General features: G+C 34.7%; 1 protein-coding gene across 1 annotated transcript in view; it reads left to right on the top strand.

Moving 5' to 3' along the window:
- Positions 1 to 1,935: 1,935 nt before the first annotated feature.
- LOC110379298 (uncharacterized) overlaps positions 1,936 to 15,142 on the top strand; it is a 113,715-nt gene continuing 100,508 nt past the window's right edge. The window contains exon 1 of the mRNA XM_049850363.2: positions 1,936 to 2,210. The gene's annotated coding sequence lies outside the window, so the exon portion shown is untranslated. The remainder of the gene's footprint in view (positions 2,211 to 15,142) is intronic.

Raw genomic sequence — 15,142 nt, 5'->3', positions numbered from 1 at the left:
TTCTGCATAGAGGTAAAAAAGTAAAAAAAGTTTAAAAAAAAACATCGTCATCATTATCATCTCAGCTATAGGACGTCCACTGCTGAACATAGGCCTCCCCCTTAGATCTCCACAGATACCTGTTGGAGGCGACCTGCATCCAGCGTCGCGTCGTTCAAAAAATACTCGAATCGAAATTGGTTTATCTTTTAAGAGCTACATACCATAAAACAGACAGACTGATAGCCAGACAGACAGAAATACATAGCGACCAAAATTTTATACACCTCTATTTGCATCAGAACTAGAGGTAAAAAATAATCTCACCTTCACACAAGTTTTTCAGTAAATCCAATAAAATAAACTAAGCTGATAAAAAACCTTTCGCCATGTAAATTGATTTGTCCTACAAAAGTTTCGTTCTGAAACGTGCAAGGACGGATATCCCGTCCGTATTTAAGCCTATTTTTAGCACAACCTTTATTTGCTTCGGGATTTGTATTTAAATTATATTTCGCACTAGGTTTTATGTCTAAATCTTTTTGTTGTAGGAATGATAGAGAATTTATCAATAAGAAGAGTCTTTGTAGACTAGTGTTAGCCTGCCTTTCAAGTATAAGTATCAAATTCAATGGTGTTTACTTCATGTTGATCTTTAACACGTTTTACGAAACGTCAGTGACAAAAACGAAAGCCTTGCCTATTTAAAAAAAAAGGATTTTTCCAAACATAGCTGCAAAAATAGTTTTGGAGAAATTCGGTAATAATATTATTTATCCAAGCTCCGTTTATTTGGCTGTCCCGTTCCTGTATATTCATCTACATTACTTATCGAGACTTTCCTCAGTACATAATCTTCATTTCAGCTCATCAAATGCCTTAAACAGCACTAGACCAAAATTTTCTTAATGACTAAATTATTAAGGTGTCGAAAATTATTACCTACTTCTAATTTTATAATTATCCACAGCCAAACAAGCCGCTGGTTTTAATATAGTACAAAAAGAAAAATAAATCACAATAAACCTTTTTAAGCGTAATAATGTCTCATTACTGTTGCTAATGGGTACCCAGACCGCCTGACCTCATTTTGAAATAAGAACAATTAATTTACGGCCGAAAATTATTTCGAGTGATTAAAAAAATATAACCAAAACTCATTTAATGAAGAAACTTTTTCGAATCTTGATACTTGAAACAAATTGTTGAGACTTAAAGTCGCTGTTTAATTGATTACTTTAGAGCTTTTTTATTAAAATAGTTTTTTTAAAGTCAAAAAGAATAGTTAATTTTTCTTCTCTTGATTTATATTGGTCGATAAATTTAACACTAAAATATCTTTTACAAAGTCAAAAGAAAGAGTAATGTATGTACGAAAATATTTTGACTACGCAGCGTAGCACTCGTAGCGCGTAGCTGCGAAGCGACCGTCAACTTTATAAGGTACCTACGCTAGGCCCAAAAATCATCAATCATAAGAACCGAAATAGAAATGACACCGAGTAAACTTGTCAAACATCCTATTCTTATATTTAGCAGAGTTTCCTTACCTTTTCCAAATATAAACCATTTTCAATATAATCATGTTCAGTATAATCATGTTTTTTTGTTGACAAAATAACCTTATAAGTGATAAACACAAACAGGGCTTTAGATTATTATTGAATGTAAGCCGTACGATACAAATGAACTACTAATAAAAGGGATTGAAGCCGTACTGTGTAAGGAAAAACGTGACAATACATACATAATACACATCCTTCATAAAACGCAGAAATAATCTTGTTATTGCGAACAAAAGTTGTCTATTGTCGAGCGGTATCAAAAGAGTTCATATTAAAAGACTGAGGACCAAAAATTCTTCCGCGGTTCCAAATTCAAAAATATGCAGCAGTGCACACGGCAGTGGTATGCTGCGCTCAGCTAGAATGGTTCGGAGAATGTAGACGAACGCATTTTCGTTTTCAGTCGACGCTTAGCGGCCGAACGGTGAGGACGCGTTCCTTCAGCGGCCGAATCAAAGGACCGATTCCGATAATTGACGAATAAACGTGAGCTTATTAATTGGATTTACGGCGGTGTGATTGAGAAACAGAACGATTTACATAGAAATTGTATTGGTAAACGTGTTTCTATTAACTTGACGTTTTTGATCATGGAATTTAAATTTTTTTATGTGTCGTGGTGGACATTGTGAGTTTTTTTGTGAATTGTGTTGGTTTGTGATTATGGTAAGTTGAGTTTTTAATTTTTTTTTATGACAAAAACCAAAGAGTGTACGGGTGTTGCGCAGTATTTTCTAATTTATCGCAATCGTTGTTGTTAATTGAATAGAACAGTGAATGATTTTTTTAACTAAAATATGTACTCAAGATAAAATAAAAAATTGCAAAATTGTTTATTTTTAATAAAATAAAATAAAATGTATCTAAGGTTTTCCGCGAAAAGAAAATAAAAAAATATATTTGTGATGCTTACAAAAATACTAATGTAGTAAATTTTTCTCTTCATATTGTAGAAAATGACCTTGAGTTAATATTGTGTCACATTTTTATCATCCGCAAAGGAAATACCCGGGACCTTTACCAAGCTTTATGAAGACAAGGGTTCAACCCACATAGGTTTTATAAAGCATAACATAATATTGTAGATTTGACAAACTGTTACAAAAATACGGAAAACGCTGGAGATTTTCCGTGTGTTAGAAATGCGCATTGTAAAGAAAATATATAACTCACATAACTCATATGTATTTTCGCCTAAACTTAAATTATGCAGATACCATAAAAAATAAGTAGATGCTTTATGATAAAGAAATTAATAATAGGTATCTTTTAAATTATTTTAAATATCAATGAAGTCTAAAGTCTAAACTGAACGAAAAAGTTCCAGTTATTTACACTAGACTTGTAGGTTATTTGGACTTAAATAGAACAGTCCTTTAATAGTGAGGAGGTCGTGCTCACGGGTCGATTGATCATGGGTTAAGCAACGCTTGGTGCGGCTGGTCCGTGGATGGGTGATGATCTTGCATAACGTGATTTGGCACGTTAAATTCGTGGGTCCCGGCTCTTATTTGAACTAGCCCACAATAACCAGTCTTGCCAAGGGGTATCGAGTTGCCCGGGTATTTGGCTGACGTCAGATAAGCAGTTACTGCACGTAAAACACTGATACTCAGCTGCATCCAGTTAGACCGAAAGCCAACTCCAACATATTTTGGGAAAAGGCTAGGCAGATGATAACTTGATCACAATTTACACCGAGACTTAACAATCTGTCCACTGTTGACCTAACAGCCTAACGAGCACTTAACGTTATTGTTATTGTGTCTTACGAGTTCATTGGTAAGCTCCCAATTAACTGAGGTAATATTTATATTTTGTAAAGAAGATTTTTTTAGGGAAGTACTGAATATTGAGCGTAACGTCTTACCAAGAGGGAAACCTTCGTCTTAAAGTACATAATATGGACTGATGGAGATGATAATAATTTTTAGTGTTTTTTGATTTATTGAGATTATTTTATTTTTTGTTATATTGAGAGTCTGGGTTATTTTGAGTGAGTATAGTTTTGTTATATTGTTTTACTTTTATACTCAGCTACATCCGGTTAGACTGGAAGTCGACCCCAACATAGTTGGGAAAATGGCTCGGAGGATGATGATATTTTACTTTTATTTTGACGAATAGTGAGGCAATCAAAGTAGGTACGAAGAATTAAATAATACCTATATCATGGAAGTAAAGTGTGGTATATTTTATTGGACATTAAGTACCTGTAACAAAGTATTAACGATGTAATAATTATTATGCATTATTACATGGGTTTCGTTCTCTTTATTTGTATTATGCTATTATGCTATTATTATGCTATTAAAAAACAATCTCTTAAATAAAGTAACAGGATAACATTTAGGATAAATATACAGTTTCAATCCGACAATACAGCTTTGACTCTGTACCTCTAGAAATGGGACAGTTTGTAACTAGAACCCCAGTAATTAAGGTGTGAATAGGCATCCAATTAACACGATTAGTTAGACAATTAATAACATTATAGTATTTCATGCATATTAATTGAATTATATTAATTGTTTGTGCAGTTTCAATTAGTAGTTAAACAAGCATTGTGATATCGCTTAGTGTGTAACTTAACATTATAATTTGGCTTCCACCCGGTTACACTCGAGTTCCGAGTCATCTACTTCCAGCACTTGGGTAAAAAGTAAACTATTCTTCATAAGATCTTTGTTAGGCATTAGCCTACTTGTATATCTATATGAATAGGTCCAGTAGTTTTGGTGTGGAAGCCGGTTAAACATACAGACAGACATACGTGCTTTCGCCGTTATAATATTAGTGTCATATTTAATTTTAATATCTACTCAGATAAATCTGCAAGTATCCAATAACATTAACACTATAAACCTTTAGCAAACATGATAATAATTTTCAGGCAAACACGATAACCTTCAATCAAAGTGATGTGCTTAATTAAAATGAGATGTTCACGTTCGATTCGAAAATAACTGAAGCACTCTTTGTCGACTGTCGACTGTCGACATGATGTCAGTTGTCGACAAAGCACTAGCGGTGTCGATTGACGATTTAATAAAATGAGAACAGGAAAGTCGTGTTTTATACTTGTTTTTTATTGAACAGCTACTAGAAATAAAATAGAAGGAACATGCTTAGAACTTCAATTGAACTCGAAAAGATAAAACATCAGTACATATTAGTCAGTCAGTTAAGGGATTTAAATTAATCAGCTACTTGACACGCGGTAATGGAAAATGATGCTCCCCGAATGTCGGTTAAATCGCGACCAAGATTTAGTTTATAATAAATACCAAATCTATAGACAGTTTAATTACAAAATGATGACAGAATATAATGATTATAATAGCCATTATAATCACATAAAAATATAAGGTTTGTAATAAATAACAAATGCTCGTGTGACTACCAAATAATTTCATTCTCTCTCAGTCGGGTAACAAGTTGCGTCGCGTGACAGCTTGACATGACAAATATGTTTTTCTACCATTTTTAGAATAAAGGAGAAAATAATATGAACTCTTTTTACCTGTTAGGTGTTTTTCACTAACAATTAGGTACATAAGGTTAAGAAAAATATTTCGAAGAAACCTGGATTAAAAAGTCTGAAATCACCAACCCGAATTGAGCAAGCGTAGTGATTAACGCTCAATACTTCTCCATGTGAGACGCCCAGTAGTGGGACGATTAAAAGGTTGATGATGATGATATAAAATATTATATAGGAATAAACATCTAAAGGACTCTGACCCCAGTAAATGTATTAAAAAGTAGTACATATATAAAGTTTATGTTGGCAAAAGGACCAATTTCATATAGTCGGATGTTAAGCCCAAATAACTACTGCTTTTGGTCCTTTACGTTTGATAAAATTACGTTCGCAATACTAACACAATTAATGAATAAATTAATAGCAAATTACATAAAGCTTTGTTCTATTTGTATTATTATAATAATTGACCAACAGGGACTACTATAAATCATTATTATTCCCATTTATTATATAATTTCCCTTAGGGACGTTACTTAAAATAACGTTTTATTTGATTAAGTCAAATAAATCATCCGATAAATGGACTCTGATAAAGATGTATTGGTTAATAATTCCGATTAATGGAAATATTAATGAACCAATAATTGCTGTGTGGACGTTACGTAGGAAATTATCAAGATATTGGTTACGTTTGACCGTCGAACCAATAATAAGGAAAAGGTGGTGGAAGAATGTTAATGAAATCCAAAATTGGCTACAGGAACAAAGTGATTTATTACTTAACTCAAAACTAGTAACAATAAAAAATATACGGAAAATGTTGGATTATTTGTTACGTTTTTAACTTAAAAGTACAGATGACAGAAAGAAGACAGACGGAAGCGATCATTATAGATTAGAATGGAGTTATTTTTATCCTAGATAATATTCTTAGAGAAATCGCAGAAAAGGATTAGTAGTTTATAAATGCGTCAATTTGTTTGCTTGTTGAGTGTTTACAAAATTACTTCTAATTAAACAATAACCGATAATAGAGCTAACCGTGTAATATACACTATATACGTACTATGTGAAGCTGAAGGTGTAAATATTATATTTTTTTTTTTTTTTTTTTTTTCCGCCAAATTTCAAGTATTAGTCTACCGGCCTTTATATCCTCCGTCCATGGTACTGAGCAATTGACCAGGAAAATTCTTCCTATCACACTGGCCAATTGCGAGGTACCATGTCTGACTGAGGCTGTAGAGGCTTGGAAAATCACCTGCCCGAATACTGATCCACCCGTCAACCCGTCCTCCCAGAGACAGTGGGATGAGCCGCTCTGCAGAGTTATACGGAATAATCTGCTAAATACGTCAATTTCTTCTGCAGAGCGAGCGCGCCTTCTGGCTGTGGGCGAATGGGAGTCGGGTTTATGGCTTCTGGCACTTCCGTCGTCAAACATAGGCACATTGTTTGACGACACCACTTTCCGGCTTGCTGTTTGCTTGCGTTTGGGTGCTCCGTGCTGCTCTCCTCACCGCTGCCACTGTGGTGAAGCTGTCAGCAGCCTTGGACACCACGGCTTGTCGTGCAGCCGCGCGCGGACGATTTGCACGGCATGCGAATATCAATGACATAATCCGTCGCGCTCTTGTTGCCGTAGGCGTTCCAGCCATATTAGAACCCAGTGGTCTGGCACGCGACGATGGCAAGAGACCAGACGGTATGTCGTTGTTCCCGTGGAAGATGGGTAGGTCTTTAGTATGGGACGCGACTTGTGTCGATACTCTCGCACCATCTCACCTTCCTAGCTCGGCGCGATGTGCTGGTTCCGCTGCTGCGGCTGCAGAGAACCTCAAACGGCGCAAATATAGCACCCTGGTTGGTAACTATACCTTTGAGCCGTTTGGGGTTGAAACCCTCGGGCCGTGGGGTCCAAGTGCTCATCTGCTTTTTAAAGATCTGGCAAAGCGACTTGCTGACACTTCAAGTGACCCAAAGGCTGGTTTTTATTTTGGTCAAAAATTAAGCATTGCCATCCAACGTGGCAATGCTGCCAGCCTCTTGGGTACACTCCCGGTGGGCAGCGATGAGGAGTTTTTTGATGCCATTTTTTAGTTGTATATATGTATAAATAAGGCTTTTTTTTTACGTCATGTAAATATGTACATAAATCAAATGTATGTCTTATAAATAATGTGTAAAGGATTAAAAAAAAAAAAAAAAAAAAATATTATATGACTTATATTATGTTCAGTTTTTGCTTTTCCAGAGTTCCATAGTGTAGAGGAATGGCTTAATTTTAGTTAAAACATAATATTAAATTAAAGCATAAAACTCACAATATTTCACTTTTAAGAGAATATAAAATTAAGTTATTACACTTAAAAAAGCGTGATAAATTATGCATTTGCAAATGGAATTATGCAAATGCATATACCGAAGTCTAGACTTACACATTAACTGAATATGTACGGAGACATATAAAAATAATAATATACCATACTTTTGTGTTAACCAATATGCTTACCTACGTATAATAAATACGTTTCCTATTTATTTCGGCCGTACATTTTTATACGACAAGTAATACAGGGGGTTGTATGAAAACAGTTTTTCTGGACACAACCACAAATAAGACAGAAGGACCATTTTATACAGAAAGCAACTTAATAAAACAAGCTGTTTTAGACTTCAGTGGGGCCCAACAGGGCCAAGGTCTGCCGGAGCTGCGGGACTGTTCGAAAGAGTTACCGCGGCCCTGGTACATAAAAGGCCTACGACGGAACACGACGGTTTTTAGTCAGTAAGAGTCTGGCACTCCCTCACCGCTGCTAACCCACAGCGGGAGGGGTCATTTGATGGTTTTTGACGTCTTTCGAAAAAAAGCTGTTATAGACTTGCATTATTGTTCAAAATACCTTGACTAAAATGCTTCTCTAGTTTATAGCTGGTTCTAAACCATCCACTATATAATGCCTAACTGTTATTTAGAACCCAAATGAGTTCCAGGAACTGAATTTCAGCCTTTGACAGTTCTGCACATGATATAGTTAACGCATGACTGATTTGCATTCGAATATATTTGGTGTATTAGCTAAATTCGTCAGTGTACTAAATATTTATTCACTAATCAGATAATTTGCATCGTGTTTTCTACTTTAGGATTTTTCAGCAAATAATTTCCTACAGAAGTTCAATTTATACCTCATCCTAATTGTTGTATCTATGAATAAATTCTTTATTACAACTAAAAATACAAGGTATTATTCTCAACATTGAAAAACACATCGGCAGATGTGTTAGCTGTCCCTTTTTATGGAATTCAACCAAAGACTGATACTTAGTTGATTTCATATTAGAAGATTTTTTTTTTTAAATGATATTACAATAATGTCAGCAGTTTCACCCACGTTAATATGTATGTGCTTCTTGCTGTACCTGGATTAAAAATCCCAACCTAACCTAACCCATTTCACGCGAGGATAGTGTTATTTCCTAATGGTAAAAGAAGCCTTCGGGATCCAACATAACAGAAAAAAAATCCTTCTTTATAATATCAGTATTAGATTGTTATACTTCTGTCTCAATTGCACCATGGCATATACCCCACGCTTTGTGTGAGAGTACGCCATAAATAAAGGCGACTAGATGTCGAGTAGTCGTTCGTGTAGTGGGACGTAGTTTTCCCTCGATAGCGGATAGTCCTGAACGGTCAGTTAGGCTGTATTGTTTTTATTTTGTCCCGTTTTTTGGTTCAGTAAAACTTGGCCCCTATTTTTGGACGGTACTTGATGTGGCAGTTTTTTTTTTGTAGATTAATTGTGATGTATGAGGGTTTTTTTGGTGGACTTTAACAAAGCAAATAATATATACAGATTTTCTGTAAAATAGCAGTAAAAAACATATTACAGCAATAAAAAAAATGTAAAAATTAAATGCATTGAAAAAAGTGTAAGTATAATAATAATAATTAAAAGGCTCTTGTATTAACTTATTCCAAAAAAACATTATTTTAACAATCAAAATTATTGATACTTTGCAAAAGAAGTAGGTAGACATTTTCGTATATATGTCTCAGGTATATAATTTCTAATTAAAATCCTACCTTCCCCACAAACGATGGGCGCCCCACAATAGATATTATGTTTCTTTCCCATACGTCCAATTCAGAGAAAACGTTCAGAATTGTAAGCAATATTTTTTTAGCAAGTACTTTCTCGTTGAATGATTGCTTTTTCAAAAAGATACGTTAAGGTTTCTTTTGAAGACGCTATGGGGATCTATCACGGCTATTGTATGGTTACATTTGTAAATGTTTTGTGAGGTAACCTTTTTGGATGGTTGGGTAAATATTTAACAGGCTGTTACAGTTATTTTGTCATATTATTTTGGGGTAAACATGTTTATGTTAAACATGGTTAGATTTAATACCTGGATAAAGTAGTCAAATAATATAATATTAACATTGGAATCAATTTTTTTTCTTCTATTTTATATTTTTAAGATTAATCAATGAGATAAAAAGCGGGCCAAGTCCTTTCTTAGAATTTAGACTATCTGAGTCTTCAAATCATTTCTGTAGTTTTGGTGTGAAAGCGATATAGACAGTCAGAATTACTGTCACATTTTAGTATTAGCAAAGATATTAAGTACTTATAATACCCTGTGACACTCTGTGTATACGAACAAACATTTATTTACACATATTTGCCTAAACAAAAATGTTGATTTTATCAACGCTACGCAAAACTAATTCCGCCAAAAATGTTATTACGTAAACAAGCCGGTATCGGCGCAAACTTTTTGTAAACCACATAGGTATAAATAAAATGGATAGTCCGCCGGTTCGTAAACTAACATTTTATCTGACTTCAGTCTTTATGGCGAAGTCCTAAAAGCGTTTTAAATATTACAACATTATTTAGGCGAGCGTGGACGTTGGTTTTTTAGCATTTCTAGTTTTGGTCACATTTTTACGTCTGTGTTTGTTTTTTCTTGTTCGAGATTACACTGGGGAGCAGCGAATCCGGGTCAGTTACGAAGTACTTAATAATAATTTTGAGCTTAGGGTTTAGTAGCTTTACAATGTATTACAAACTAGCTTCCACTAGCGATTTCACCCGAGTCTCGGGGCAACTACTCTATGCACCCGGATAAAATTTCAAATCTCTCTTGTAATCCCTGAGATTAACGCATACAAGAAAGAAAACAAACAAAGCAATGATACGTCATTTTGAAATAAAAAACAACAACAAAACCACATGTAACAGATACTGAAACTGAATAATCTTTGCCATTAGATTCCAAAAAAATAAAAATATATTTGAATTATGTTTTAAATTGACACAAACAACCTTAACAGTCGTAAATTACAAATGTGCTCACTCAGCAAAATTTTAGCAACAAAACGAATTTTTCAAATATATTATTCTCTCATAAATATTGTATTGAGCACATTGTTTATTATTGAACAAATAGAATACATTCAGTTTGGAACTGAAGATAGATTTTGATAATGCACACACTTCTTCATATTCATGAGGTGCTATCGGCATAAGAAATGGACGTCCAGACGAAGTTACTGTCAAAAATATAAACCGTTTTATAAAACAGAGCTTGTATTTTTAGAATCTTTTTAATATAAAAAAATATACATATATGTTATTATTCTTAAAAATTATAAGAGACCGACTTTTTTATTTTTTTAAGAATAATAAAAATCTGTACTAGACACAAAAAATATCTTCAACTGTCTTGAAAACTGCTTTACGAAGGGAAAATAATAATGTATCTCTTATGAATCCTCAGTGTGATTTTTCCTTGATTTGTTCGAGATTATGCTCGGCTTATAAGAATCATGTTATATTAACACGATTACAAAACTGTTCCCTACAAACGGCAAGAACGTGTAAAGAACACCGCACCGTATACTCACCAGTTACGCAAAGTGTACATTTCAAACTTCCTCAGAATACTTCAATATTGTTCAACTTGCAATGTAACAGAATATATTTTCCTTGTTTTAGTGTTATCATAAGTTTTGTACAAAGAAACAGTTTTATGCGGTTTCGCCCATGTATTGAAACATCATCATCATCAGCCTTTTTACCGTCCCACTGCTGGGCACAGGCCTTCTCTCACACGGAGAAGGATTGAGCGTTAATCACCACGCTTGCTCAATGCTGATTGGTTTCAGACAATATTGTGATTTTAAATCACCATGTGAAAACTCAATTCAATTCTTTCTTAGTATTGTAGTCACATTCATTTGCAGTTGACTGGTTTTACTGTGAAAGCAAAATAAATGAACAAACACAGTCTTCTTTTTAGGTACAGTAAGGATATTAATGTAAGACTTTCTTCGAGAATTTTATATTTTTGCTGAAGCAGAAATGAATTGTCATGGCGTTCCTTTTGTAAGCTTTGAGCTTTGCAAACGCATTTTGGATATCTTTTGTGTTTAACTGTATGCGTGGGAAGAAGTAATATTTTGTGGAAATATTTTTGGGTTATTTTTTATTATTCGCATTTTTTTCAGCTGCGTTTTAGGTAGATACTGAATAAGGAAATATAATGTGGTTGAGTATCTGCAGGTTATATAGTAGTGTATTTCGTAAATAGCCAGCTGATCACATCTCACAATTTCCCATTTGGATTTTGATAAAACTACTTTTTATTGAAGTGCTGGAAATATTCTCCTCAGAAACCACCAACACCAGCGATATCTAGTTAAATATAATATTTTTTTGTTGTAATATCACCCTAAGTCTCGAAAGTTAGATGAAGCAGACAGACTTTTTTTCTCTAAACAAGTATGTAACGAACCGCGAATATTTCTGTTTGTTGTTCCACTTGGATGAATATGTCACGTCTGCGTATATCACGAAAAACAAGAGAACAAAATCCTAGCAGAGATATCATAACTCAAAATCTCTTAAGCAGGTACCGCGCTTAAATGCGGCTGTTCGGGGGACGAGGTAGCTCCGTCCTCACACCTGAACCCACACATTATTTTCAAAACCAAATCCCCCTCCTCCCCTCCTCCGAGCCTTTTTCCCAATCATGTTGGGGTCGGCTTCCAGTCTAACCGGTTTCAGCTGAGTACCAGTGCTTTACAAGAAGCGACTGCCTATCTGACCAAAACCAAATCATCAATCAATAAAGACCAATCTTTGATATACGTATTCGTGATTTGACAAGACAAGTAACCCGAACGCCTCGTTAGTTCTAGTAACTGATCACGCCTACTTTAAGTTACTTGACCTACAAGGAGGCGCCTGACCTTGTCTTATGGCACCTCCGATCATCTTTCCTTCCTCCGTGTCGTAATGTTATACCTACATGTTTTATATATGATACCTATGTTTGTAGAAATGTCACTTTGATTTGAGAGGGGGCTTGTGATTGGACGGCGCAATATGCTGGTGTATGAGTGACCTGTTGTTAATCGAAAATGTTTTTGATAGATTTTGGTTTTTAGTAGTAAAGGTAAATATGGATAGTTTTAGACAAAATTGTGAGGCTTGGGCAGGGTTTGGAATGGTGGGTTTGTTGTGTTAAATATAATATTTTGCAAGAGAAACGAGGCTACGGTTTAGAAAAGGCGATCATCATCCTCCGAGCCTTTTTTCCCAATCATGTTGGGGTCGGCTTCCAGTCTAACCGGATTCAGCTGAGTATCAGTGCTTTAGTAGAAGCGACTGCCTATCTGTCCCCCTGAACCCAGTTACCCGGGCAACCCGATATTTGTTGGTACGTTGATATAACGGAAACAATTATAATCAGTACATATTAAAAATTAAACACCTGTCTAACTGTCAGGTCAATAACCTCTGAGCCAATCGAACGAATTTCCATAGAGTCGTATAAAAATAGATTGTAGGATTTATGAGGAAGGCCTAGGTCCATAATTCATCCTTATGAAAAGAGGTTAGTCTGTAATAAAAACATACTATTTTCATACTTACAGTCGTCTTCAGAGATTTTCGTCAACAAAACGATAAATCCAGAAGTGTTATAGTTGAGCTTCTAATACTCAGATAAATATTAGTATCACGTACATATCGTGTTGGCTCTACAAAGCTGAGATCCTAGTTCTAAGTATTGTGGAGTATTCTATTACTGGCCGATGCGGTGTGCGGCTTCTAGCAGATATCGGTTCCTGATAAACGATTACCTATGTGAAATATTTTGAGAGGAGAAATTTATAGATCTGTGGTTTTAGAGGTTTGTTATAGAAGTACAGAAATATATTTTTTTAATTAATTAACTGTGTCTTGTCAAAAGCTGTAAATTATTGTTTTGGACTGTACATATGTATGTTGATGATTTGTTTGTTAGTTTGAACTCGCTTATCTCAAATCCTGATGAGTCCCTAAAAAAATTATCTAAACCCCTTCTTTGAAGAAAACAGCTAAATAATTATAGCATCATGAAATTCAACATCATGTTAACGTGTAACTATAAAATTAATCAGAAAAGAGCTATTAAATAAAAATTTACACTTAAAACAAGATAACAGCATGTAAAAATATGCAAAATTATAAATTTACGGGTAACCGACTGAGGTGGAATGATATTCTCATGAATTTTAATTCGTAATATAATTTACCTATCAATATTTTAATTTTTGACGAACTTGCTTTATATTTTATGAAAGATTAAATAATTATAAAAAGCAGTATTTTTTATTGTAATAATGGAATAATGAGTGCACCTGTCTTGAGTGTATCTTGTGCGTACTTCATTTATGTCCCGCCTATTCTCCTTTGATTTACTTTCTAAGTATATCTTAGACACCAATGAGTGTGTTTCGGATGGCACGTTAAACTGTAGGTCCCGGCTGTCATTGAACATCCTTGGCAGTCTTTACGGGTAATCAGAAGCCAGTAAATCTGACACCAGTCTAACCAAGGAGTATCGGGTTGCCCGGGTAACTGGCTTGAGGAGGTCAGATAGGCAGTCGCTTCTTGTAAAGCACTGGTACTCAGCTGAATCCGGTTAGACTGGAAGCCGACCCCAACATAGTTGGGAAAAAGGCTCGGAGGATGATATTCTCCTTTGACTATAGCCAAGGTCTATCAGTATTTTCTATCGTAGCTATACCATATCGGCTTACAATATAACATAACCAACCATAATGAAACATCCGGAAAATAATGTGCATCATGGTCACCCATCCAAAACGATCAAGCTTCCCAACCATGGATAAATCAAATTGACCTAATTTCATTGCTCTCAAGTATACATAAACGTGTTTACATTATCTACAAAGACATCATTAATAACGCTCCGAGATTTAACAAATGTTTTGAACTTCCCAAACTAAATGAGGCGAAGGGTTTCACGTATAATCGTTTAATTAATCATGATTACTCAACACTTCAGTAGACAGTTACTCAGTTACTTTAAACTAAAATTGTTTGTGACAACTCGCAAATTATAGTAGCTTACCCCTCACGCACTGTGTAAACGGTATAATTATACCGGATCAAAACTTTGCATCCAACAGTCCTTTAGTGTTTTCCTAATGAAGAAACTTCGACGAAAGATAAGGGCTGTAGACTAGATAGCTTTTTGGAGGTTTCAAAGTATACTGATTTGAATAAAAGATCTTTTTGTTTCAGTGTTAGGGCTGGGGAAAATATTTCGTGATCTTCTTTTGTTCGTAATCTGGATTTAGCATTGTCTCAATTTAAAATCGGAACTAGATACTAAATTGACAGTTTCATTTGTTGAATTGCTGATCATCAATACATATATTCGTATATCTCGTAGTCCTACAGTGATACCATTCATGTGATTCAGATAGACATAATTATGTAGGGAGTAACAGTCAAATACTGAAACTCCACTCAATTAAAGACAGCTCAAACATCATTCTGTCTCTGCCACACGTCAGTGAAATGCTGTGACTGAAGATCTACATACCTAACACATAAAGTTAAGTAAAGTTTAAGTAGTATGAAATAAGGGTAGATACAAAAGTCATGGTACACTGGTAACTCAATCTTTTTATCGTCACACAATACGACCTGACCCGACAATAAAATTAATTCTGGTCAAAGATCAAATCCTACATAATAAACTTCAACAGAGCTTTTTATAAAATCATTTGATTAAACAT

This window comes from Helicoverpa armigera, chromosome 24, assembly GCF_030705265.1.
Source record: "Helicoverpa armigera isolate CAAS_96S chromosome 24, ASM3070526v1, whole genome shotgun sequence".
Classification (NCBI taxonomy): domain Eukaryota; kingdom Metazoa; phylum Arthropoda; class Insecta; order Lepidoptera; family Noctuidae; genus Helicoverpa; species Helicoverpa armigera.
The sequence above is the reverse complement of the archived record's forward strand: the minus strand, read 5'-3'. Positions and strand labels throughout refer to the sequence as shown.